At 38.9% G+C, this 26785-nt stretch overlaps 1 protein-coding gene and 1 pseudogene across 3 annotated transcripts in view; both read left to right on the top strand.

Moving 5' to 3' along the window:
* Positions 1–26785, top strand: part of FAM120C (family with sequence similarity 120C) — a 163543-nt gene that overhangs the window by 101618 nt on the left and 35140 nt on the right. The window lies entirely within an intron of this gene.
* On the top strand, positions 1216–26590 carry LOC102154154 (annotated as a pseudogene).

Here is a 26785-nt window from a genome sequence, read left to right as displayed (position 1 = left end):
CTTTAAAAAATAAAATAAATAAAATCCTAGGTATTTGATATACATTGTTATGATTATGGATGACATTCTGTTTTCTATTACACTTTCTCGTTTATTTGCTGATGTAGAGAATGTAAATTTTTGTGTAGAGAAGTCAGTCTCAACAAGTCATCAGAGGATTACAGAGTATTGACTTTTGAAATTGGACAGACTTTAGTTTAATTCTGGCTTTGGGACTTTATAGCTTGGATAAGTTACTTTAACCTTTTAACATCCTTTTATTATAAAGGTTCTCGAGAAGCCGCCTTATGGCCTCTTTCACATTATCATTCTCATTTATTATGTTGTATCGCATTAACCCCAGTTTATTGAACCCTGCAGCATTGTAATAACATTTTCAAATGCTCTGCAGCCACCAGCTTGATGCTACAATGGTAGGCCTGCTTGTCATTTTGACTCGAGACTCTGGATATTTTAAACACTTCCAACTACATAAAAATAAATAAGAATGGCTTATGAATAGCTATAATAACTATCACAAAGACTAGGCTCTAATAATCTAATACATTCCATATGCTTTCCCTGAAGAAAACACTTTAGCCTCCTGTTCAGCTTCAATTATTTATTCTTAATTTAGACATATTTCCAACAATTTGTTTATCTGATTTTCCAATGTACAACAGATCAGAAGCAGCAAATTGTAAGACGGGTGAGACAAGGTGTAGGATCTATTATTAGAACCAGTCCGAGTAACAGCAGCAATAAGTAGCAGCTTAAAAGCTGCCTAAAATGGGCAGCTCTGGTGGCTCAGCAGTTTAGCGCCGCCTTCAGCCCAGGGTGTGATCCTGGAGACCTGGGATTGAGTCTCACGTCGGGTTCCCTGCATGGAGCCTGCTTCTCCCTCTGCCTGTGTCTCTGCCTCTCTCTTTCTCTCTCTCTCTCTCTCTTTCTCTCTCTCTTTCCCTCTTTCCTCTCTGTCATGAATAAATAAATAAAATCTTTAAAAAACAAAGCTGCCTAAAATCAGGGGAAAAGATATAAAGATTACTTTTTAAAAAGACCTAAGAACCCATATAGTATAGGGAGAAACTGCCCTGTGTAAACCAGTAACCCGTGTAAGTTTATTAATAAAGCACAAACCAATAATCAGTTCGTAAAATCATCAAGAACAGGTTCTGTAATGTTACATATTATGTACTTGGCAACGTGCTAAGTCAGCCCTTTGTATACGATGCTATGGATCCTCATAATAGTGCTAAAAGGTAAATATTATTTATCTTCATTTATAGATGAGGGAACAAAGGCTCAAAGAGAAGTGACTTGCAAAGGTTACATAGCTAGTAATGGGTGGTGCAAGAGTTTGAACCCAAGTCTCTCCAACTCCCAGTTCCTATGCTCTTTAAAAGACAAAATGGTAGAAAAATACGGTCTTAAAGATTAACATAAAATCTGGTTGAAAATTTAAAATTCAACTTCATTTTTTTAAAGATTTTATTTATTTATCTATGAGAGACAGAGAGAGAGAGAGAGAGAGAGAGAGAAAGGCAGAGACACAGGCAGAGGGAGAAGCGGCTCCATGCAGGGAGCCCAACATAGAACTTGATCCCAGGTCCCTAGGATCACAGCCTGGGCCAAAGGCAGCACTAAACAGCTGAGCCACCCGGGCTGCCCTAAAATTCAACTTTAAATGAAGATTAACTTATCCTAAACACTTCCTTGCTGAGCAATATCAGGTAAAGACTGGGTAGTGGCTTAATTGCATTACTAGGAGTCTAAACTCCTCAGTTGCATCTGCTGACTATTCTCATGGAAGTAAAGTAATGCTGGGGAAGTTGTAACTAAAAGTTAATGTTGGTGCAGCTCTTGGACAATTGTCCTAGAGAAATGAGAATCTAGAATAAAAGTTGGTACAGTTTGAAGTAGGCATAACCTTTACGAATATAATAGTCACCACTGAGGAGGACAGGATAAGGAGGAACTCTGTCAGGCTTCCAGGAGTGAGGAATAGCCCTGTTGAATGTGGAGAGGCATATAACAAGGCTCTGTCATCTCTAGCAAAGTTTCGTTCAAATCTCAACACTTTTCCAGAAACACAACATGAAATTGGACAAGGATATACCTCTAGATTCATGGGTAAAGTTGAACCTTTCTGAGAAATAATTCTGTTAAGAAGCAGTGAATTTGTTATCAGCTGTAATAGGGTATTTGAGTTAACCATGTGCCATCCTGATATGTAAAGATAAATAAGAACTAGTTTTTGTCCACTTGACAGAATAAGTCTAAAGTTTACTGGCAAAAGCAAATGAATAAGAATAGCTTGGGATTACAAAAAAGGATAGTCTTGGCTCAAACAAAAATACCAAAATATTATAAATTATGCTAAAATGATGTGATACTGGCATAAAAATTGATGTCATTGTTTTAGAGCAGATAATACTACGTAGTATCCTAGACACATGATAACTTAAAATATGCCAAAGGAAGCTTCACAAAACATGGATGGGAATAGATGAATTTTTAAATAGTTGTTGAGAGAACTGTACTGGTATTTGGGGAGAAAACATCAAGTATAGGCCTTCCTCACATAAATTCCAGGTGGATTTGTTACAGAGATAAAGGTAAAGGAAAAAAGATAAAAGATAAAATAAAAACTAAGCAATGACTTAAATGATCTTGAGAAAAGAAAGGAACTTTTTAAATGAAAAGCCTCAAGTCAGGGCAGTACCAAAAAAACAGTATCAGGGAAGGCAAACACCTCTGTTGACAGTGACTGCTATACACCATGCTAAAAATTTAACTGATAGATCTGGGCAGTAAGACAATCATAAAGCGCTTTGATAAGCTGTCTTATATTCCTGGGGCTCTGAAAGATTGTCTATATCCATAAAGCTATATACACACTCGAGAAACTGGAGAGACTCCCAAATACATGTTCCTACCAGGCTGAACATGAAACTTGCACAAGGTAAAAATAAAAGCCTGACTTATAACTGCCTAAAATTTTAATGCATGCCCTAAGCTACACTTAAATCCCCTTGGCAAAAGTGGAAGCTTTATTGGGTCAAGATGTTTCTGCACAACCTCTGACTAATTGTTGGCTGACCAATAAGCTATGCTGATCCAAGGGAGATGTTTAGGAAGCTAGGCTTAAAAATGCAAAGAAGAGTTAAAAATAAAAAGAAAAATCTTAGCAGGTGTATCAGGTCACATTCTGCAGTAGAGACAGGCTCTGCAAAATCAGTCCAGACATGTCACTAAACTAACAAAGTAGCAGCAACAACAGTGTTTGGGAGGGTTGCTACAATATATGATTGAAACTAGCTGATGTGTACAAAAAATTATGAGACTTGCAAAGAAATAATAATGTTTGGCTCATACACAGAACAAAAAGCACTCAATAGCAACAGTGTCTAAAGGAGTATGGATGTAGAACATAGTAAATAAGGACTTTTAATACCTACAATAAATACATTCAAAGAACTAAAGGAAACCATATTTTAAACATTGAAGTATGATAAAAATGACCCATCAAGTTGAGAATAGCAATAGAGAGATAGAAATTACAAAAAGAAACCAAGTAGATATTCTGGAATGGAAAAATACAATAATCAAAATGAAAAATTAAAGGAAGAGGCTCATTAGTAGATTTGAGCTGAGAGAAGAAAAAGATCAAGGAACATGAAGATAGACCAATAGAGATTATCCAATCTGAAGAACAGAATGTAAAAAAAGAATTATTAAAAATGAAACTAAGAGAGCTATAGGACATCAAACATACTAACATATACATAATAGGTGACCCAAGAGAGAGGAGGATGTTTAGAAAAAATATGTGAAAAACTAAGAATTGAAAACTTCCCAAATTTGGTGAAAGACATAAATCTACGCATCTAAGGTCAAAAACTCCCAAGTATCAACTCAAAGATCCACACTTAAACACTGTTAAAAGATAAAGACAGTCTTGAATGAAGCAAGAGAAAAGCAATTTATCACGTACAAAGGAATCAGAAGAAGATTAACAATAATCAAAAACTGGAAGCAACCTGTTTCCACTGATGGATACATTGATAAAATGTGGTATATACATACAATGGAATATTATTCAGCCTTAAAAAGGGAGGAAATTCTGACACATGCTACAATGTGTCTGAACCTTGAACACATTATACTTAAGTGAACTAGCCAGTCAGTAAAAACAAATCTGGTGTGATTTAATTTATATGAGTAGTCAGATTCAGAGACAGAAAGTAAATTGGTGATTTCCAAGGGGCTAGGTTGGAGAAATAGGGAGTGTTTAGTGGGCATGAGTTTCAAGTTGAGAAGAATAAAAAATTATGCAGATGGATGGTGATGATGGTGTAAATGTACTTAATGTAATTAATACCACTGTAAATGTACACTGAAAAATTACTAACATGGCAATTACCATATATGTTTTACCACAAGAGAAAAAAGGTACATAAGGGGTAGAACGCTTCCCCTTCCCATAGTACAGAGTAAGGAGGTTAACAGACTCTCTCCCCAGCAAAATTGCAACTAACCTGGTAGAAATTTTTTTTAATCATTTAACCCTTAGGCATATATAACCAAGAAGATAAGGTTTCCTTCTCCTCCCAGCTCTCGTTTTTAGGTTATGGTTTCACCCAGGAAGGAAAATATTGCCATTTCTCATCAACTCCAGCCCTTTGTCCAGGTAGGCATAGTAAAGAGGATCACCCACCAATCCGCCACTCAGGGCAGAAGCTCTAATCTAGGGGCAGCATGCCAAGAATACTTTGGGCCCCAATCATTCCCACCCCAGCAAATGTGTGGAAAGAAGTTTCCACACTGGGAAGATCAAGCCAAAAAGAGTAGGGGCTGCCAACTACCCCACCCTTTTTCAATGCACACTTACAGAGCAGGTGTGTCACTTGTCACTCTGGAAAAAGCAGCCTCAGCATGGTGCAATGAGTGGTTCTTTTCAGGGAGAAAGTAGACCATAAGAATGAGGAGCTCTACACCTTCCTGAAGGGACTGTCTTTAATTGAAGCAGAGCATGGAGAATTCCATACCTAAGAGCATATTGAGAACAATAAGTATCTTGATGAGCAATTAAGAGGAGGCTGGTAGCTCCATGATATGAGCAGAACACCAGGGCATCCATATGTTTTATAGAGAAAACCAGGGAAAGAAACAGCCAAGAACCCTCCTAGGATCACAGTCAACTCTGGGGATCAGGAAGGTTGTATACATACACCTGATGGCACCCACTCAGGAGAAATCAGAACAGGACATGGGACAGACTTCAAAGCATTCCCCTAAACCACCTAGAGACCATCAATACAGGGCATATGCCTCACTGGCACAAGGAACTGAAATACTACCTCTGATACAAGCATCAACTGAACAATAAGCTTCTCTGACCCAGAGGCAACTCCTCGGAAACCAGGTTTAGCATAAAATAAAACTTACCACTGCCAGACTAGAAGATTATGAATACCCAAAGTTATGCCTTCTTAGCAAAGATCAGAGAATGAACCTCCAAACTAATATTCTTTCACTGAATATGGGCAAAAATGTGTAAACTCCCTGAACTATGATAGCTGCCTTACTCTACACTTATATGCAATGGGAAAAGGTATAAATCTAACTGGCTAAGAAGGCTTAAGCATAATAATTGACCAGTTAGTGGCTTATGCAGACCCAGGGGGAACATCTAGGTTGCCAGGCTAAAAGAAAAACAAGCAGAGACATCAGTAGAGACATCAGAGGCTGCATCCTACATATTTCAGAAATAGAACTAACAGAATTAGTGCAGCTAAGTCACTAAATAAACAAGAGAACAACAAGCAAACATCAACCAACCCTGGGCTGGAGGGTGGGGTCAGTATCCACTGTTGTTATAATATATTATCTAAAATATCCAGTTTTCAACAAAAATTTCCAAGGCACTCTAAAAAACATGCAAGCAAGACCCACTCACAGTAAATAGAACAGGCTTTTTAAAAAGCCTACATACTTTGTTGAATATTAATTGACCATACAGTTGAGGGCCTATTTCTGGGTTCTCTATACTGTTCCATTGATCTATGTGTCTGTTTTTGTGCCAGTACCACACTGTCGTGACGATCACAGCTTTGTAGTACAACTTGAAATCTGGCATTGTGATAGCCCTGGCTTCAGTTTTCTTTTTCAGTATTCCCCTGGCTATTCAGGGTCTTTTCTGATTCCACACAAATCTTAAGATATTTGTTCCAACTCTCTGAAGAAAGTCGATGGTATTTTGATAGGGATTGCATTGAACGTGTAAATTGCCATAGGTAGCATTGACATTTTCACAATATTAATTCTTCCAATCCATGAGCATGGAAATTTTTCCATCTCTTTGGGTCTTCCTCCATTTCTTTCAGAAGTGTTCTGTGGTTTTGGGAGTATAGATCCTTTACCTCTTTAGTGAGGTTTATTCCTAGGTATCTTATGCTTTTGGGTGCAATTGTAAATGGGATTGACTCCTTAATTTCTCTTTGTTCAGTCTCAGTGTTCGTGTATAGAAATGCCACTGATTTCTGGGCATTGATTTTGTATCCTGCCACACTGCCAAATTGCTGTATGAGTTCTAGCAATCTTGGGATGGAGTCTTTTGGATTTTCTATGTACAGTATCCTGTCATCTGTAAAGAGGGAGAGTTTGACTTCTTCTTTGCCAATTTGAATGCCTTTTATTTCTTTCTGTTGTCTGATTGCTGAGGCTAGGACTTCTAGTACTATGTTGAATAGCAGTGGAGAGAGTGGACATCCCTGTCTTGTTCCTGATCTTAGGGGAAAGGCTCTCAGTTTTTCCCCATTGAGAATGATATTCGTTATGGGCTTTTCATAGATGGCTTTTAAGATGCTGAGAAATGTTCCCTCTATCCCTACACTCTGAAGAGTTTTGTTCAGGAATGGATGCTGTATTTTGTCAAATGCTTCCTCTGCATCTATTGAGAGGATCATATGGCTCTTGTTTTTCCTCTTGGTGATATGATCAATCACGTTGATTGTTTTATGAGTGTTGAACCAGCCTTGCATCCTGTGGATAAATGCCACTTGGTCATGGTGAATAATCTTCTTAATGTACTGTTGGATCCTATGGCCACATGCAGAAGAATGGAACTAGACCATTCTCTTACACCATACACAAAGATAAACTCAAAATGGATGAAAGATCTAAATGTGAGACAAGAATCCATCAAAATCCTAGAGGAGAACACAGTTGAACTCAGCCACAGCAACTTCTTGCAAGATACATCTGTGAAGGCAAGGGAAACAAAAGCAAAAATGAATTATTGGGACTTGATCAAGATAAAAAGCTTCCGCACAGCCAAAGAAACAGTCAACAAAACTAAGAGACAACCTACAGAATGGGAGAAGATATTTGCAAATGACATATCTGATAAAGGGCTAGTATCCAAGACTTAAAAAAAACTTATTGAACTCAACAGCAAAGAAGCGAACAATCCAATCATGAAATGGGCAAAAGACCTGAACAGAAATTTCACAGAGGAAGACATAGACATGGCCAAGAAGCACATGAGAAAATGCTCCACATCACTTGCCATCAGGGAAATACAAATCAAAACCACAATGAGATACCACCTCACACCAGTGAGAATGGTGGAAATTCACAAGACAGGAAACAACAAATGTTGGAGAAGATGTGGAGAAAGGGAAACCCTCTTGCACTGTTGGTGGGAATGTGAATTGATGCAGCCACTCTGGAAAACTTTGTAGAGGTTCCTCAAAGAGTTAAAAATAGAGCTACCCTATCACCCAGCAATTGCACTACTGGGGATTTACTCCAAAGATACAGTTGTGATGAAAAAACGAAACACCTGCACCCCAATGTTTATAGCAGCAATGTCCACAATAGCCAAACTGTGGAAGGAGCCTCAATGCCCATCAAACGATGAATGGATAAAGAAGCTGTGGTATGTGTATACAATGGAATATCAGTCAGCCATTAGAAACAACGAATATGGGGCAGCCCGGGTGGCTCAGTGGTTTAGCGCTGCCTTCAGCCCAGGGCGTAATCCTGGAGACCCTGGATCGAGTCCCATGTTGAGCTCCCTGCATGGAGACTGTTTCTCCCTCTGTCTCTCTCTGTGTGTCTCTCATGAATAAATAAACTCTTAAAAAAAAAGAAACAATGAATTCCCACCATTTGCTTCAATGTGGATGGAACTGCTGGAGGGTATTATGCTAAGCGAAGTAAGTCAGTCGGAGAAGGACAAACATTATATGGTTTCACTCATACGGGGAATATAAAAAAAATAGTGAAAGGGATTATAGGGGAAAGGAGGTATAATGAGTGGGAAAAATCCGAGAGGGTGACAGAACATGAAAGACTCCTAACTCTGAGAAACGAACAAGAGATAGTGGAAGGGGAGGTGGGCGGGGGAATGGGGTGACTGGGTGACAGGCACTGAGGGGGCACTTGATGAGATGAACACTGGGTATTATACTATATGATGGCAACTCTCCAATAAAAAATATACAAAAAATAAAAATTAAAATTTTTAAAAGCCTACATAGGAGACTTAACAAAGACTTAAAAGCAGTTATTTAAAAAATGTTCAGGGACGCCTGGGTGGCTCAGCGGTTGAGCCTTTGGTTTAGGGCGTGATCCTGGTCCCGGGATCAAGTCCCGTATCGGCCTCCCTGGGAGGAGCCTGCTTCTCCCTCTGCCTATGTCTCTGCCTCTCTCTCTGTATCTCTCATGAATAAATATAGAATCTTTAAAAAAAAAAAAGTTCAAAGAACCAAATGAAACCATGCTTAAAAGAATTAAAAGAAAACATGACAGTGTCTCCTCAAATAGAGAATTATCAATAAAGACTAAATATTAAAAAGAACCAAGCGAGTATGCTGGAGTTGAAAAGAACAGTAAACCAAATTGAAAAGTTTACTAGAGATCAACAGTAGATTTGAGCTGGCAGAAGAAAGAAGCAGCAGACTTAAAGACAGATTAATACAGATTATGTAGCCTAAAGAGCAGAAAGATAAAAGAATAAGGAAAACTGAACAGAGCCTTAGAGGAATGAGTGACACCATTAAGTGCACCAACATTCGTGTAATGGAAGTACCAGCAGGAGGGAGCTGGAATAAAAAAGTATTCTAAAAAAATGGCTGAAAACTTCCCAAAGTTGACAAAAAAAACCCACTTTATTTTATATATCTAAGAAGAGATGAGCTCAAAGAGAACCGCACTAGACATATCGTAGTCAAAATGGTGAAAGCCAAAGATAAAAAGAGCATTTTGAATGCGGTAAGGAAAGACTAATCACATGCAAGGGAACCACAAAGATTAGATTCTCATCAAAAACAATGGAGACCAGAAAGCAGTGGGACAGCATAATTCAATGTGCTTAAATATAAAACTCTCAGCTGCCAACTTTATATGCAGTAATACTATGTTTCAAACATGAAAGCAAAATAAAGACATTCACAAGTAAACTGAGAAAATGTGTTGCCAGCAGACTTCCCTTTTAGGAGATACTAAAGGAAGTTCTACAGGCTTAGAGCAAGTAATAACAGGCAGTAATTCAAATTCATATTAAAAAAAGACAACACCAGTAATGGTAATTATGTACATAAATTATGTACGTAGAATAATTGCATAGTCCTTTTTTAAAAAGTTATTGCATCAAACAATACGTATATAATTGTATTGTCGAGCCTATATCATATAGAAGTATATTCAACAACATCAGCAAAAAACAAAGTGTATGGGAACAAAGATGTATTGGAGTAAGAAAATGACACCAAATGGTAAATTCACAAGTAGAGAACTAGAGATAATTAGGTTAACACAACAAAAACTATGAATATGTCCATGTTCTCTCAACTCTTTTAAAAATAAGGTTGTGTAAAGTATAATTATGACAATATATTCTTGGGGGTTTTTTTATTCTTGGGTTTGTACAGATGTAACATGTATAACAATAATACCACAGAAATGAGGGGAGGGAATGGAGGTACATAAGAATAAAATTTTGATATTACACGGGAATGAAGTTAGTGTATATGTGAAGCAGATGCTATTAAGTTGTACATTACAAGCCCTAGAGAAAATAACTCACAAGTGTAATTTAAAAATTATTAAAGGAATTAAAGTGTTACACTAGAAAAAAATCCACTTAAGACAAAGAAGGACGAGTGGATTAAATAACACGAGACATATAGAAAGCAAAATGACAGGTGCAAATTAATAATAACATTAAACTTGAGTGGACTAAAAATCCAATCAAAAGGCAGAGATTGTCAGATTAGATGAGAAAACAAAATTCAGCTGTATGCTGTCTGCAGGAAACACAGTTTAGTTTGAAAAATATAAATAGATGGAAATAAAAGGATGGGAAAATACAAAAACAACAACCATAAGATTGCTGGAGGGGCTATAATAATACCAGACAATAAATATTAAGACAATAAAATGTTACTAAGGACAAAAGGGAATACTAACAGAAATGAAGGGAAAAACAGACAATTCGAGAGTAATAATAGGAGACTTCAATACTCAACTTTCAAAAATGGATAAAACTATACAAAATATCAACAGGGAAATACAATATATGATCTTATGTGTATAAAATCATAAACACTCTACAAAAATGCTGTTAGAACTAATAAAGGAATCCAGCTAAATAGCAAGATACAAAGTCAATGCACAAAAAACAATTGTTTTTCTATAAATGAACATTGAACAATACTTAAAGCAAATGACAAAACCAACTCCATTTATGATAACATTGAAAAAATAAACACATAGGAATTAATTTCACCAAGTACATAAAAGACTTGTACAATGAATACAAAGTGTTGCTAAAGAAATTTCAAAAGACCTAAATAAATGGAAACACATCTCGTGTTCATGGATTGGGGGACTTAATATAATTAGAATGTCAATACTACCCAATGTGATTTATAGATTCAGTGCAGGCCCTACCAAAGTCCCAATGACCTTTTGTGAAGAAATAGAAAAACCTATCCCTAAAATTCATATGGAATCTCACAAGACCCGAATAGCCAAAACAATCTTGAAAAAATAAAACTGAAGGACTCAAACTTCCTGATTTTAAACTTATTACAAAACCACAGTAATCAGAACAGTATGGTATTAGCATAAAGATAGATGTATAGACCAGTGGAATAGAATAGAGACCCCAGAAATAAATTCTCACATATGTGGTCAAATGATTTTTTGACAAGGGTGCCAGGATCATTCAATGGGGACAGGACAGTCTTTTCTCTCTTTTTTATTTTTTCATTTTTTAAAATTTTTATTTTTATTTTATTTTTTTAAGATTTTATTTATTAATGAGAGACACACAGAGAGAGAGAGAGGCAGGCAGAGACACAGGCAGAGGGAGAAGCATGCTCCATGCAGGGAGCCCGACATGGGACTCGATCCAGGGTCTCCAGAATCACACCCTGGGCCGAAGGTGGCCCTAGACCGCTGAGCCACCTGGGCCGCCCTCTCTCTTTTTTAAAGATTTTATTTGTTTATTCATGAGAGATGCAGAGAGAGAGGCAGAGACATAGGCAGAGGGAGAAGCTGGCTCCCTATAGGGAACCTGATGTGGAACTCGATCCCAGGATCACGACCTGAGCCAAAGGCAGACACTCAACCACTGAGCCACCCAAGTGCCCCCAGGACAGTCTTTTCAACAAATAGTCTTGGGAAAACTGGATATCCGCATGCAAACAAATGATGTTGGACACTCACCAAACACACATATAAGAATTAACTCCAGTGGTTCAAGGACCTAAAACAATGAAACTCTTAGAATGAAACATGGGAAAAGTTTCACAACATTGGAGTTGGCAACAGTTTCATGGATAGGACACCAAAGACACAGATAACAAAAGAAAAAATACACAAATTGTACTTAATGAAAAAATTTTAAATGTATGTCAGAATACACTGTTTACATAGTAAAAAGATCACCCACAGAATGGAAAAAAATATTTGTAAATCATATCTGATAAGTGATTAACATCCAGACTCTGTAGAATCTATTGGAATCCTAGTGCACTGTTGGTAGGAATATAAAGTGGTATAGCCACTTTGGAGAAAGCAGCTCTTTCGGTGGAGCATGTGACTCTTGATTAAGAGGGTTGTGAGTTCGAGCCCCATGTTGGGTATAGAGATTACTTAAAATCATTTTAAAAAGATACGAGATACCAATTTACACCCATTAGTGTGGGTATAATAAAAAAGACAAGAAGTGTTGGTGGGGATGTGGAGGAATTGGGACACTGGAAGTAAGAATATAAAATGACACATCCACAAAGAAACATTCACAAATATATATATATATATATATATATATATATATATATATATTTATTTATTTATTTATTTATTTATATATTTATATATATTCAAAAATATATAGCGCTATTCATAACTGCCACAAATGGAAACAACTAAAATTTTCATCAACTGATAAATGGGCTATGTTATATTCATACAATAAAATGTTCATTCAGATATAAAAAGAAATTAACTACTAATTCATGCTACAACATGGATGGACCCCCCCCCCCAAAAAAAAAATTAGGCTAAGTGAAAGGCACCAGTCACAAAAAGACATCTATCATGCAATTCTATTTTTTTAAGATTTTATTTATTTATTTATTCATGAGAGACAGAGGCAGAGACACAGGCAGAGGGAGAAGCAGGCTCCATGCAGAAGCCCGACATGGGACTTGATCCCAGGGCTCCAGGATCACGCTCTGGGCCGAAGGCAGGCACTCAGCTACTGAGCCACCCAGGGATTCCCCATGCAGTTCTATTTATATGAAACATTCAGAATAGGCAAATCCAAAGATTTGTGTTTGCCAGGGTCTTAGGGGAGGGGCAGGTGTAGAGTGACTGCATGAATTCAAGATTTCTTTTGGAGGCAAGTTAAATGTCCTGGAATTAGATAGTGGTTACGGTTATATAACCCTGAGAATATGCAAAAAAAAAAAAAAAACACTGAATTGTACCCATTTGATACATGAAATGTATAGTATGTTAATTTATCTCAATAAACCTGTAAAATGGAAAGGAAAGGAAAATAGATTGCCAGATAACCAAAGACTAAGAGAATTTATCACTACTGCCTTGCATTATAGGAAGTATTAAATGATGTCCTTCAATTTTATGTCCTGAAACCATAAAATTCCTAGAAGAGAGCACAGGCATCAGCCATAACAACATTTTTCTAGATATGTCTCCTGAGGCAAGCGAAACAAAAGCAAAAATAAACTATTGGGACTACATCAGAATAAAAAGTTTCTGTACAGCAAATGAAACTATCACCAAAACTAAAAGGCAATCTACAAAATGGAAGATGATATTTACAAATGACATATCGATAAAGTGTTAGTATCCAAAATATATAAATAAAAAAAACAAAATATATAAAGAACCTATACAACTGAATACCTAAAAAACAAATGATCTGGTTAAAAATAGGCAGAAGAAATGTACAGACATTCTCCAAAGACATCCAGGTTGCCAACAGAAACATGAAAAGATGCTGAACATCATCATCAGTGACCAGGGAAATGCAAATCAAAACTACAATGAGATATCATCTCACACCTGTCAGAAAGGCTTAAAACAAAAACACAAGAAACAACAGGTGTTTGTGAGGATGTGGAGAATAAAGGAACCAGCTTGCACTGTTGGTAGGAATGCAAACTAGTGCAGCCACTATGGAAGACAGTATGAACATTCCTTTAAAAATGAAAAATAGAACTACCATATGATCCAGTTATCACACTACTAGGTATATACCTGAAGAATACAAATCACTAATTCAAAGTGATATATGCATCGTAATGATTATTGCAGCATTATTTACAATAGCCAAATTATGGAAGTAGCCCCAGGGTCCATTGATAGATAAATGAATAAAGATGTGGTATTTATATAAAATGGAATATTATTCAGCCGGAAAAAAAGAATTATTTTGTATCAATAATTTTTTGTTGTTGTTAACCTTTATTTTTTTTAAAGATTTTATTCATTAATCATGAGAGACATACAGAAAGAGGCAGAGTACAAAGCAGAAGTAGAAGCAGGCTTTTTGGAGGAAGCCTGATGAGGGACTCTATCCCAGGACCCTGGGATCACAACCTGAGCCAAAGGCAGACACTCAACCACTGAGGCACCCAGGTGCCCCTGTTAGCCTTTACTTTAAAATTTACTTCAAGTATTTTAGCTTGTATTTTCTAGATTTTCACCATTCCACTTTGCATGATCATAGATTAGGAAATGCAAACTAGGTATTTTGGAAGAAAATTACTTATTATTAATATAATATTGCTTACAATGTGATTTAATTTGATTGTCTTATGATCTGAAATGTAACAGTTTGGGTTAAATGTGTGTGAAAAGCAAATTTAAGCATGTCTAAATTCATAACCCTGATGAATGAACAAGGTATGAGATAGCTCACTCGTCACACTCCTTTGAACACCTCACCAACCTAGCATGATCACTGATGTTTCCTCTTTTTTTTGTGATAATGTATTTTATTTATTTTAAAAGTCAGTCTCTCTTTCTGTCTTTTTTTTTAAATAAATTTATTTTTTATTGGTATTCAATTTCCCAACATACAGAATAACACCCAGTGCTCAATCCCGTCAAGTGCCCCCCTCAGTGCCCGCCACTCAGTCACCCCACCCCCCACCCACCTCCCCTTCCACCACCCCTAGTTCATTTCGAATTGTTAGGAGTCTTCCATGTTCTCTCTCCCTTTCTGATATTTCCTACCCATTTCTTCTCCCTTCCCCTCTATTCCCTCTCACTATTATTTATATTCCCCAAATGAATGAGAACATATAATGTTTGTCCTTCTCCGATTCACTTATTTCACTCAGCTTAATACCCTGCAGTTCCATCCACGTCGAAGCAAATGGTGGGTATTTCTCATTTCTATTGGCTGAGTAATATTCCATTGCCTACATAAACCACATCTTCTTTATCCATTCATCTTTCGATGGACACCGAGGCTCCTTCCACAGTTTGGCTATTGTGGACATTGCTGCTATAAACATCGGGGTGCAGGTGTCCCGGTGATTCATTGCATCTGAATCTTTGGGGTAAATCCCCAACAGTGCAATTGCTGGGTTGTAGGGCAGGTCTATTTTTAACTCTTTGAGGAACCTCCACACAGTTTTCCAGAGTGGCTGCACCAGTTCACATTCCCACCAACAGTGCAAGAGGGCTCCCTTTTCTCCGCATCCTCTCCAACATTTGTGGTATCCTGCCTTGTTAATTTTCCCCATTCTCACTGGTGTGAGGCGGTATCTCAATTGTGGTTTTGATTTGTATTTCCCTGATGGCAAGTGATGTGGAGCATTTTCTTATGTGCTTGTGGGCCATGTCTATGTCTTCCTCTGTGAGATTTCTATTCATGTCTTTTGCCCATTTCATGATTGGGTTGTTTGTATCTTTGCTGTTGAGTTTAATAAGTTCTTTATAAATCTTGGAAACTAACCCTTTATCTGATACGTCATTTACCAATATCTTCTCCCATTCTGTAGGTTGTCTCTTAGTTTTGTTGACTGTTTCTTTTGCTGACAAAAGCTTCTTGTCTTGATGAAGTCCCAATAGTTTATTTTTGCTGCTTTTGTTTCTTTTGCTTTTGTGGATATATCTTGCAAGAAGTTACTGTGGCCAAGTTCAAAAAGTTCTCCTCTAGGGTTTTGATGGAATTTTGTCCCACATTTAGATCTTTCATCCATTTTGAGTTTATCTTTGTGTATGGTGAAAGAGAGTGGTCTAGTTTCATTCTTCTGCATGTGGATGTCCAATTTTCCCAGCACCATTTATTGAAGAAACTACTTTCTTCCAATGGATAGTCTTTCCTCCTTTATCGAATATTAGTTGACCATAAAGTTCAGGGTCCACTTCTGGGTTCTCTATTCTGTTCCATTGATCTATGTGTCTGTTTTTGTGCCAGTACCACATTGTCTTGATGACCACAGCTTTGTACTACAACCTGAAATCTGGCATTGTGATGCCCTCAGATATGGTTTTCTTTTTTAAAATTCCCCTGGCTATTCGGGGTCTTTTCTGATTCCACACAAATCTTAAAATAATTTGTTCTAACTCTCTGAAGAAAGTCCATGGTATTTTGATAGGGATTGCATTAAATGTGTAAATTGCCCTGGGTAACATTGACATTTTCACAATATTAATTCTGCCAATCCATGAGCATGGAATATTTTTCCATCTCTTTGTGTCTTCCTCAATTTGTTTCAGAAGTGTTCTATAGTTTTTAGGGTATAGATCCTTTACCTCTTTGGTGAGGTTTATTCCTAGGTATCTTATGCTTTTGGGTGCAATTGTAAATGGGATTGACTCCTTAATTTCTCTTTCTTCGGCCTCATTGTTAGTGTATAGAAATGCCACTGATTTCTGGGCATTGATTTTGTATCTTGCCACGCTACCGAATTGCTGTATGAGTTCCAGCAATCTTGGGGTGGAGACTTTTGGGTTTTCTATGTAGAGTATCATGTCATCGGCGAAGACGGAGAGTTTGACTTCTTCTTTGCCAATTTGAATGCCTTTAATGTCTTTTTGTTGTCTGATTGCTGAGGCTAGGACTTCCAGTACTATGTTGAATAGCAGTGGTGAGAGTGGACATCCCTGTCTTGTTCCTGATCTTAGGGGAAAGGCTCCCAGTGCTTCCCCACTGAGAATTATATTTGCTGTGGGCTTTTCGTAGATGGCTTTTAAGATGTTGAGGAATGTTCCCTCTATCCCTACACTCTGAAGAGTTTTGATCAGAAATGGATGCTGTATTTTGTCAAATGCTTTCTCTGCATCTAATGAGAGGATCATATGGTTCTTGGTTTTTCTCTTGCTGATATGATGAATCACATTGATTGTTTTATGAATGTTGAACCAGCCTTGTATCCCCGGAATAAATCCTACTAGGTCATAGTGAATAATTTTCTTAATGTGTTGTTGGATCCCATTGGCTAGTATCTTCTTGAGAATTTTTGCATCCATGTTCCTCAGGGATTTGGTCTGTAATTCTCCTTTTTGGTGGGGTCTTTGTCTGGTTTTGGAATGAAGGTGATGCTGGCCTCATAGAACGAATTTGGAAGTACTCCATCTCTTTCTATCTTTCCAAACAGCTTTAGGAGAATAGGTATGGTTTCTTCTTTAAACGTTTGATAGAATTCCCCTGGGAAGCCATCTGGCCCTGGACTTTTGTGTCTTGGGAGGTTTTTGATGACTGCTTCAATTTCCTCCCTTTCCTGGTTATTGGCCTGTTCAGGTTTTCTATTTCTTCCTGTTCCAGTTTTGGTAGTTTGTGGCTTTCCAGAAATGCATCCATTTCTTCTAGATTGCCTAATTTATTGGCGTATAGCTGTTCATAATATGTTTTTTAAATCGTTTGTATTTCCTTGGTGTTGGTAGTGATCTCTCCTTTCTCATTCATGATTTTATTAATTTGAGTCTTTTCTGTCTTCTTTTTAATAAGGATGGGTAATGGTTTATCTATCTTATTAATTCTTTCAAAGAACCAACTCCTGGTTTTGTTGATCTGTTCCACAGTTCTTCTGGTCTCGATTTCGTTGAGTTCTGCTCGAATCTTTATTAACTCTCTTCTTCTGCTGGATGTAGGATCTATTTGCTGTTTTTTCTCTAGCTCCTTTAGGTGTAAGGTTACTTTTGTATTTGAGTTCTTTCCAGTTTTTGGATGGATGCTTGTATTGCGATGTATTTCCCCCTCAGGACTGCTTTTGCTGCATCCCAAAGATTTTGAAGGGTTGTATCTTCATTCTCATTAGTTTCCATGGATCTTTTTAATTCTTCCTTAATTTCCTGGTTGACCCTTTCATCTTTTAGCAGGATGGTCCTTAACCTCCACGTGTTTGAAGTCCTTCCAAATTTCTTGTTGTGATTTAGTTCCAATTTCAAGGCATTATGGTCTGAGAATATGCAGGGGACGATTCCAATATTTTGGTATTGGTTCAGACCTGATTTGTGACCCAGTATGTGGTCTATTCTGGAGAAAGTTCCATGTACACTTGAAAAGAATGTGTATTCAGTTGAGTTTGGATGTAAAGTTCTGTAGATGTAAAGTTCTGTGTGAAATCCATCTGCTCCTGTGTATCATTTAAAGCTTCTTTGGAGATGTTGTGTTTAGAAGACCTATCGAGCGTAGAAAGCGCTAGATTGAGGTCACCAAGTATAAGTGTATTATTATCCAAGTATGTCTTAATTTTGGTTATTAATTGATATATTTGGCAGCTCCCACATTCTGGGCATATATATTGAGGATTGTTAAGTCCTCTTGTTGGATTGATCCTTTAAGTATGATATAGTGTCCCTCTTCATCTCTCACTACAGTCTTTGGGGTAAATTTTAGTTTATCTGATATAAGGATGGCTACCCCTGCTTTCTTTTGAGGACCATTTGAATGGTAAATGGTTCTCCAACCTTTTATTTTCAGGCTGTCAGTGTCCTTCTGTCTAAAATGAGTCTCTTGTAGACAGCAAATAGATGGGTCCTGCTTTTTTATCGAGTCTGACACCCTGCGCCTTTTGATGGGGTCATTAAGCCCATTCACGTTCAGAGTTACTATTGAAAGATATGAGTTTAGTGTCATCATGATATCTATTCAGTCCTTGTTTTTGTGGATTGTTCCATTGGACTTCTTCTTAAAGGGGAATTTTAAGAGTCCCCCTTAAAACTTCTTGCAGAGCTGGTTTGGAGGTCGCATATTCTTTCAGTTCCTGCCTGTCTTGGAAGCTCTTTATTTCTCCTTCCATTCTGAATGAGAGCCTTGCTGGATAAAGTATTCTTGGTTGCATGTTTTTCTCATTTAGGACCCTGAATATATCCTGCCAGCCCTTTCTGACCTGCCAGGTCTCTGTGGAGAGGTCTGCTGTTACCCTAATACTCCTCCCCATAAAAGGTAGAGATGTCTTGTCTCTTGCTGCTTTAAGGATCTTCTCTTTATCTTTGGAATTTGCAAGCTTCAGTATTAAATGTCGATGTGTTGAGTGGTTTTTATTGATTTTAGGGGGGATCTCTCTATCCCCTGGATCTGAATGCCTGTTTCCCTTCCCAGGTTAGGAAAGTTTTCAGCTATGATTTGTTCAAATACATATTCTGGCCCTCTGTCCCTTTCGGCGCCCTCGGGGACCCCAATTAAACGTAGGTTTTTCTTCCTCAGGCTGTCGTTTATTTCCCTTAATCTGTCTTAATGGTCTTCTAATTGTCTCTTTTTTCCTCAGTTTCCCTCTTTGCCATCAACTTTTCTTCTATGTCACTAGTTCTTCCACCTCGTTAACCCTCGTCGTTAGGACTTCTAGTTTGGATTGCATCTCATTCAATTGATTTTTAATTTCTGCCTGATTGGATCTAAATTCTGCAGTCATGAAGTCTCTTGAGTCCTTTATGCTTTTTTCTAGAGCCACGAGTAGCTGTATAATAGTGCTTCTGAATTGGCTTTCTGACATTGAATTGTAATCCAGATTTTGTAACTCTGTGGGAGAAAGTACTGTTTCTGATTCTTTCTTTGGAGGTGAGGTTTTCCTTCTAGTCATTTTACTCAGTGCAGAGTGGCCAAAGTAAGTTGTATTGGGAAAAGGGGAAAAAGAGAGAAGAGAAAGAAGAAAAGGAAAAGAAAAAAAGAAAAAGAGAAGAAAAAGAGAAAAAAAGTGGGGAGAGCAAACAGAAATCAAAAAGCAAAAAAAAAACCCAAGGGGGAGTATCCTCTGATTCTGTATACTGTAAGTCCCTTGACTTCCCCTGGAACTTTCCAGTGCTTCTTGGTCAATAATTTGTTTTTCCCCTGTCCGTCTAGCTGGTCTCCTGGGGGAGTGGCCTGTTGTGCTGATTTTCAGGTGTTAGAGCTTGGGGGAGCTGCTCAGCCCCCTGCCTGGTGCAGGGCTCAGTGAGTGATGTTTAAGCTGCTTATCCCGTGAGGCCCCTGTGAGGCTCAGTGGGGGTTGTTTACCCTGTGAGGCCCCAGGAGGAACAACCACAGTAGCGCTGGCCAGCTCTGAAGCCGTGAATTCAGCTCCCGCAGTGACTAAGGAGCTCTCAGTCTGCAGGGGCCTGGATGCTCCAGGGTCGAGGCCGCTGATCTGCTCAGCTTGGGGCAGGAGTGTCCTTGCTGTCCTGTGCCCTCTTGGCCTCTGCCTGTCCCTGGGGGATCCTGGGCTGTTTCTCCGGCGCCCTGTGCTCCCGGGCCTGCGCTGTTGAATTCGCGCTCCCAGCCGCGCAGCCCCCTCTCCACGGAGCCGCTGCCTGAGCCCCTCCGAGCTGCTCTCGGGGCCGCGCAGCCCCCTCTGTGCGGAGGCTCTTCCTCTGTGGGAGCTGCCTCCGAGCTGCTCCCGGGTCCAGCTGTGAGCATGCTGCAGCCCTTTAGGGAGCTCAGCGCACTCTCCCTGGGGCGCAGGTGCTCTGTTAGTGTCCCATGGAGCCTGTGGGCATCCCCGCCCTCCTGGGGTCCTACTCTAACTCCCTGCGAGCGCCTTTCCCTCCGGGAAGATTGGTGGAAGCGGGATCCCTGGGTGGCGCAGCGGTTTAGCACCTGCCTTTGGCCCAGGGCACGATCCTGGAGAACCGGGATCGATTCCCACATCGGGCTCCCGGTGCATGGAGCCTGCTTCTCCCTCTGCCTATGTGTCTCTCTCTCTCTCTGTCTCTCTCTCTCTCTCTCTCTGTGACTATCATAAATAAATAAAAATTAAAAAAAAAAGATTGGTGGAAGCTCCTGCTTCTCAGGGACAGACAGGGCTTTCCTGTCCTGGGGACACTCGCTCCGGCCTTAGCCTGGCTCCTCACGGGGCCTCTCCCCCTTGGATGCCTTTTGTTTCTTTATTCCCCCCCCACCATCTTCCTACCTTGATAGAAGCGCGAACTATTCTCACTGTAGCTTTTCTCTCTTTAAATCTCAGGCCGAATTTGTAGATTTTCAGGATGATTTGAAGGTTATCTAGGTAATTTGGTGGGGACAGGTGACTTGGGGACCCTACTCTTCCGCCATCTTGCCCTCACTGATCTGTATTAATAATTATTATTAATTATTATTATTATTTAGTATTATTTTTATTATAGCACATTATTTTGTATTTTGAATTATTTAGTATTAATCTAATATCTTGCTGTTTGCAACATCCTGGATGGAGCTAGAGAGTATAATGCTAAACAAAATAAGTCAGTCAGAGAAAGACCAGTACCATATGATTTCACTCATATATGGAATTAAAAAAAAAAAAAATCCCCACAGAATCGTAACTAAAGGGAACAGATAGTTACCAGAGGTGAGGTGGGTAGGGGGATGGATGAAATAGGTGAGGAGGATTAAGAGTACATTTATCTTGATGAGCAATGAGTAGTAAATAGAATTGTTAAATCACTATATTGTACACCTGCACCTAATTTAACACTATATTAGCTATGCTGAAATTAGAATTTTAAAAAACAACATAAATATATAAAACATAACAAAATTAAAAAATAAATGGTGTCCTTTAGACTGAAAGGAAATGACACCAAAAGGATAAATAATGACCACCTGTCTAAGTAGTTGCATAGGTAAATATAAAATGTTGTATAAATATATCTTTTCTTATTTATTCATTTAATTGAATTTTAAAAATTTTATTTTTAAGTAATTTCTCCACCCAACATGCAGTTCAAACTCAAAACCCCAAGATCAAGAGTTGCATGCTCCCCTGACTGAGCCAGCCAGGCTCCCCTCATATAACTAATTTAAAAGACAACTGCATAAAGCAACAGTTATGAAATTGTGTGTTGGTGTTAAAGGTATAATATATATGGCAGCACAAGGGAGGGTGGAAAGAAGAGAACCATTATAGGAGCAGTTTTTCTATATGCTACTTAAATTATTTAGTATTAATTTGAAATAGTGTGTAAATTAAGATATATACTGTAATCCATGGAGCAACCACTATAAAAATTACCAAAAATACAGAAAAAAAAGATTTAAAATGCTACACTGGAGAACATCTCATAGAAACAGTAAAAGAGGAACAAACAAAAAAGCAAAGAAAGGGGAGGTGTGAAACCTATACATCTAAACATAACTACATCAAATGTAAATGGATTGAACAATCAAAAGGCAGAGATTATCAGATCAGGTAAAAAGCATAAACTGAGCAAGAGATATGCTTTAGATTCAAAGACACAAATAGGTTGAAAGGAAAAGAATACAAAAAAAAAATACCGTGCAAATAGTAACTATATGAGAATTGTAATGGCTATACTGATATCAGATAAGATAGACATTAAGACAAGTAATGTTACTAGATAATTAAGAACATTTTGTAGTGATAAAAGGGTCAATTCATTAGGAGTATATGCCAATTATATGTACTCCTAGCAGCAACACCCCAAAGTGCATGAAGCATAAACTGAGTTTAAGAATGAAATACATTTAAAAAAAAAAGAATGAAATACATTTCAACAATAATAGTTGAAGTCTTTCAATACCCTACTCTCTCTTTTTTTAAGTATTTTATTTATTTATTCATGAGAAACACAGAGAGAGAGAGAAAGAGAGAGAGAGAGTCAGAGACATAGGCACAGGGAGATGCAGGCTCCCTGCAGGGAGCCTGATGCAGGACTCAATCCCAGGACCCCGGAGATCACACCCTGAGCTGAAGGCAGACGCTCAACCTCTGAGCTACCCAGGAGTCCCTAATACCCTACTGTCAATAATGGCCATAAGTAAACAGAAAATCAGAAAAAAAATATGGAAGACTTTACCAACATTATCAACCAACTTGACCTGATGTGATAAAAATGATGAGTTCAAAAAAAATGATGAGTTCAGATCCTTATATACACAAAAATTACTCAAAATGGATAATAGATCAAAATGTAATAATTAAAATTATAAAACCTATGAAAGAAAACAGGAATTTTTCTGATTTGGCATTAGATGATGATTTCTTAAGTACAATAACTATAAAGCTCAGTCCATTAAAAAAAAGTGGATCTCATCAAAATACCAACTTGCATTTCAGAAGCTACCATTAAGAAACCGAAAAGACTAGCGACAGAGGGAGGAAACGTTTCCCAATCATATATCTTATAAAGGACTTGTATCTGGAATATATAACGAACTCTGAAAACTTACAAGAAAACCAATAACCAATTTAAAAATGAGTAAATGAGAGGCACCTGGCTGGCTCAGTCAGTAGAACATGCAACTCTTGATCTCAGGGTCATGAGTTCAAGTCCCAAGTTAGGTGTGCAGCCTACTTTAAAAAAATAAACCCCTCTAAAAATGAGTAGATGTGAATAGGCATTTTGCCATAAACGATAAAGGATTGGAACAGAAGGACATGAAAATATTCTCAACTTGAATAATCATTTGCATTTCACAAATTTAAACCACAATGAAATATCACTCCACTCAGGTAGAATGATTATAATAAAAAAGACAATAATATATGTTGGTCAAGGTGTGGAGAAACTGGAATTCCCTCATACATTGCTGGTGGGAACTTAAGTGGTTATAGCTACTTTGGTGATTAGTTTGGCATTTTCTTAAAAGGGTAAACACAAATGTCTCATATAACTTATTTATGCTGGGTATCTGCCCACAAGCATCAAAAAGATAGGTCCACACAAAGACTTGGACATGAATGTTCATAGAGACATTACTCATAATCAAAAAGTGGAAATAGGGTAGCCCGGGTGGCTCAGCAGTGGGCAGCCTGGGTGGCTCAGTGGTTTAGTGCCTCCTTAAGCCCAGGGTGTGATCCTGGAGACCCGGGATTGGGTTCCATGTTGGGCTCCCTGCTTGGAGCCTGCTTCTCCTCTGCCTGTGTCTCCACCTCTCTCAAGTATCTGTCAACTGGTAGATGGATAAAGAAGTGGTATATCCATCAATGAAATATTACTCAGCAATAAAATCAAACAAATTACTGATACATGCCAGAGCATGTAAAATCATTATGCTAAATGGTGCTAAAAGAAATCAAAGAAGGAAAGTTCATGAACTAGAAGACTTACCACAGTCAAGCTGTCATTTCTCTTCATATTGACCTATAGGTTTAATGTCATTTCTATAGGCTTAATAGGCAAGGGTTTTTTTGTAGGCATAGATGAACTTCAAAATTTATATTGAAAGGCACAGGTCTTACAGTTAGCTAAAACAATCTTTATAAAGAAGAAAAAAAGGGTGGAAATCACTCTACCCAATATTGAGGCTTAGTATGGAGCTAAAGTAATCAAGACAGTGGAGATATTTGCTAAGGGACAAACACATAGGTTAATGGAAGAAAATAAAGAACCCAGAAATAAAACCAAACAAATTACTGATTTTTGGCAGAGGTGCAGAAGCAATTCAGTTAAAAAAGGATAGGCTTTTCAACAAATGGTAGTGGACCAGTGGGCCTTCCATAGGCCAAAAAAAATAAAAATAAAACAAAACCCCAAAAAACAGACAAAAAATTTTTTTAAAACTTTGACTTAAACCTCATACCTTATACAAAAATTAACTCAAAAGACTTAAATATAAACATAAAACAGACTTAAAACAAAACATAAAACAAACATAAAACAAAACACAGACTTAAATATAAACATAAAATTATACAAGTTTTAGAAAAAATATAGTCTTCAGGATATAGGGCAAGGCAGAGTTCTTAGACTTATAACCAAAAGCACAATTCATTGAAGGAAAAATTAATGAATTGGACCTCCTTAGAACTAAACTCTTTTGCCAGTTGAGGCTCTTTTCTTCCTTCCTTCACTGTCCCATCCACCCCTCAGCCCAGGTCCCCCACTCCTCCCCAGCAGACCCTCCTGCTGGGACTTGGTTCCTGGCACCAGCTCCCCTGTGGCCGGGCAATGAGTTGGCTAGCACCTGGGGGAGGGGGGGAGGGGGGGGGCGACAGGTCCAGACTGGGAAGACACCTGGTGCTAACAAAGTAAGCTGCTGTCTGCAAGAGAATGGAGCAGGCAGGTAGAACAGATGTAGCCCAGATGGTCAAGCATGGGGCAAGGAAGATAGAGCCAATTGTATGGAGCCCAGCTGAAATGAACTGGCTTCCTTGAGTGTGCCCAAGTCCTGGTACCAGGCCTCTGTCCCAGCACTGAGGTTTTCCTCACACATGAATGCCTTGATCCTGGGCTGGATGTGTACCCCTACTCCTGGACCAAGGAGAACCTCCTTTGCGAGAAGAAAACATTTACTTATTTGGCACATGAAGCTGAGCTACAGGCACTGACTTTGGCCCTAGGAACATCAAGATGATTTTTGATCATCCTGAGAAAAATGAGCATTGTCCTCTAGGCCCAATAAAGCAAATATTTTCCTATAGAGAATAGTGCTGGTTCCTGAGGACTTGAAGGGCCTGCAGCCCCAGGGTGGGTAGCCAAAGATAGTCTTGTTTTCCTGCTCAGAACAGAGTGGCTGCCTTGAATGCCTCTTTCATTATGATTCACACCAACTTGAAGAGTTGGCCTTCTATTTTCAGTCATCTGTGTGTGGAAGGAGAAAGGAGTTGCTGTGATTCCCTTAAGTTGTAAACCATAGAATTCCAGATGTTGAGAAGTTTGGAAAAACAGTCTATGACTTCAAGCAGCACCCAGAACCCCACCTCAGCAGTCCCCGGGGCCCAGCCAAGGCCAAGCCAGAGGCCTCCTTCCAGGTGTGGAACAAGTACAGCTCTTCCAAAAACCTTACCTCTAGGCTGCAGAAAATATGGAGGAATTATCTGAACGTGAAGGACTATAAAGTGTCTTATAAGGGGCTAGGGTCTGACGGTCAAGTTCAGTGCAGAGGCCCTGCACTACCACCTCTGGGACCATGTGAATATATCCATAGTAGAGGCCACAGATTTTCCCTTCAACATTTCCGAATGGGTTTCCTGCCCAAGGAGAACGTTAGGACCAAGGCTGGGCCATGGGGCAGGTTTGCTATTATCTCATCAGCAGGATCTCTGAAGTCCTCCCAGTTGGGCCAAGAAATAGATGATCACAGTGCAGTCCTGAGGTTTAATGAGGCATCCACAACCAGTTCCTCCCAAAATGTAGGCACAAAAACTACCATTCGCCTGATGACTCTCAGTTGGTCACCTCTGCAGAGCACTTCCTCAAAGACAGTTTGTACAGTGAGGGATTCCTGATTGTTTGGGACCTGTCTGTTTGCATTCATATTATCTCAAAGTGGAAACAGAGCCCTGATTACAGCTTTTTTGAGAACTGTAAGAGCTGTTGCAAGCTACATCCTGATCAGCCCTTTTATATCCTCAAGCCTGAAATGCCTTGAGAGCTGTGGGACATCATTCTTGAAGTCTCCCCAGAGGAAATTCAGCCAAATCCCCTATCCTCTGGGATGCTTAGCATCATCATTATCGTGATGCTGTGTGACCAAATGAATACTTACAAGTTTCTCCCATCCAAGGCAAGCCTTGGAGTGTGCTACTACTACCAGAAGTTCTTTGGCCGTACCTGTACAATGAGTACCTACCACCCACTCCTCTTTGAGAAAAATTTGGTGAAGCACCTCAACCAGGGCACAGACAAGGACATTTATCTGCTTGGCAAAACTATACTGCCTACCTTCCAGGGAATTCCCTGCTGAGCCTGGGCTCCCTGGTCAGGTCTCCTTGCCCTTCTCCTCCAAGCCTGGGCAGGCCACATTCCCTAATAATCACAGGCTGTACTGTGGGCCTTCTGTCAGTATGAGTCACAGGCTGCAGGAATCCAACAGCAAGCAGCCAGGTCCAGCCTTCCCTGTAGCTGCAGAGGTTTGTAAACCCAGATCCTCCTGCCACAC

The sequence above is a fragment of the Canis lupus genome, chromosome X (genome assembly GCF_011100685.1).
Source record: "Canis lupus familiaris isolate Mischka breed German Shepherd chromosome X, alternate assembly UU_Cfam_GSD_1.0, whole genome shotgun sequence".
Lineage (NCBI taxonomy): Eukaryota > Metazoa > Chordata > Mammalia > Carnivora > Canidae > Canis > Canis lupus.
This window is presented reverse-complemented; position numbering and strand designations above follow the sequence as displayed.